The sequence below is a fragment of the Dipodomys ordii genome, unplaced genomic scaffold (assembly GCF_000151885.1).
Source record: "Dipodomys ordii isolate 6190 unplaced genomic scaffold, Dord_2.0 Scaffold11, whole genome shotgun sequence".
In the NCBI taxonomy this organism is placed as follows: domain Eukaryota; kingdom Metazoa; phylum Chordata; class Mammalia; order Rodentia; family Heteromyidae; genus Dipodomys; species Dipodomys ordii.
Genome location: NW_012267227.1, coordinates 11,303,157 through 11,305,280, shown reverse-complemented (window position 1 = coordinate 11,305,280; position 2,124 = coordinate 11,303,157).

The window sequence follows — 2,124 nt, the reverse complement described above, 5'->3', positions numbered from 1 at the left end:
CCCAGCCCCCTATTCCCAGCCTTGTATATAGCCTTTCCCCTGTAATCTAGTGGGCCCTATGTCTTGTTTAAACCCATAGAATGAGGACACCTGCATGACCTCCAAGGTTAGGTCATAAGAGGCCTTGTGGTTTTCATCTGGGTTTCTTGGAATACTTGTGTCAGGAATAATATGAAAAGGTCACGATGAGACAGAGCTATATCTGGCCAGACTCCCACTGTTCCAGCTTTTCCAACTAAGAGCCTAGCCGTATGAATTAAAAACACATATTGGGCCAGTGGCTCACACCTGTAATCCTAGTTACTCAGGAGGCTGAGATCTGAGGATTGTGGTTCAAAGCCAGCCTGGACAGGAAAGTCTGTGAGACTCCTATGTTCAATTAACCACCAGAAAATGGGAAGTGGCACTGTGGCTCAAGTGGTAGAGAGCTTGCCTTGAGCTGAAGAGCGCAAGAACAGAGCCCAAGCCCAGAGTTCAAGTCCCATGACTGACCAAAAAAAAAAAAAGCATCTTTAGATGCTATGTTCATGAACACATTATTGATAAATGACTCAAAACAAAAATAGCATGGGGGGAAGAATAGTGGGAGAAAAACAAAGGAGTGAGTAACAATGTTTGTCAAGAAATGTACTCATTACCTTACTTATGTAACTATAACGCCTGTGTACACCACCTTTAAATCAAAATAAAATACAATTTAAAAAATAGCATTAGAATATCATCTTTTTTTAGTTTTTTATATTAATTTTTTATTTTTTATTGTGAAAATACCGTACAGAGGGGTTACAATTACATGGGCAAGGTAATGAGTACGTTTCTTTCTTTTTTTTTTTTTGTGGGTCCTGGGGCTTGAACTCTGGCCTGAGCGCTGTCCCTGTGCTCTTCAGTTCAAGGCTAGTGCTCTACCACTTGAGCTACAGTGCCACTTCCGGTTTTCTGGTGGTTTATTGGAGATAAGAGTTTCACGGACTTTCCTGCCCGCGCTGGCTTTGAACCGCTATCCTAACATCTCAGCCTCCTGAGTAGCTAGGATTACAGGCCTGAGCCACCAGCGCCTGGCTAGTACTAACAAATCTTAAAAAAATATACACATTAGCCGGGCACCAGTATTTTTGCCTCCTCCTTTGTTTTCCCTTCCCATACCTTCCCATCTCCCCCTCCCCACCAGAATATCATATCTTTGAAGATTTAACTGCTTTTTTATTTTAATAGCAAAACTAGAACTTTGAAATACATGGTTGAATGAAAGTGAAAAAAGTTATTAAAAAAGAATGTGAAAGTACAATGAAGATTTTAGCTTTTATACAAGTGCTGACTTTGTTTTGTAGATTCTTCCCAGTAATTTGATTTCAGGTCAGATTATCTCATGTGACTCTCTTGTAAAAACAGAAGTTTCAGCCAAACACTGACATTTAAAAGAAAAAACACTTTTCTCTTCAGGGATAGTTGGAAGTTCAGTAATACAGCTACACATACATGGCAATTAAATCTAGCTTCTGAGTTAAATTTTAATGACTTTTTATGGCTGGGTAATAAACTGTATGTAAATGAGTCATTGATGGAGACTTTAGTTTATATAAAATGTCAAAAAGTAGAAGTAACTGATACAGTGAGAAGGGGTCTCAGAAATATATGTACTAGATCTAATTCAGTAATGATATGTCTTTGGCCAAATCCTTACTTAGGATCTCTGGCCTTCAGTTTCTTCATCTGTTTGGCAATTATAACTAGTATTTGTGTCATGCTTGTGCCTCTAAAGATTTTTTGTGTGTATGATTTACCTTAAATTTATATTTCTATGAAGAAGGACAAGTACAGTTACCCTCATTTCATAGAGAAACAGGGTCATTAAGGCTAAAATATATGATCCAAATCATGCAGGTTGTGAATGGGAGAAGTAGGATTCATCCTCAGCTCCTCAGACACAAGTCTGTGTAGCTAAACACTATGCCTCCTACCTCTAAAAGTCTGATACAAGAAGGTTATGTTTACTCATTACTCAATTATAACCAGACCTTCAAAGTACCTTAAACACTATTCAACAGGTACAACATGTTCTTTGGCCTGTGGGACTGAATGCTCTTATGGTTCCACAGCAGGAGTATCCAATTAAGTGCTTAGTTA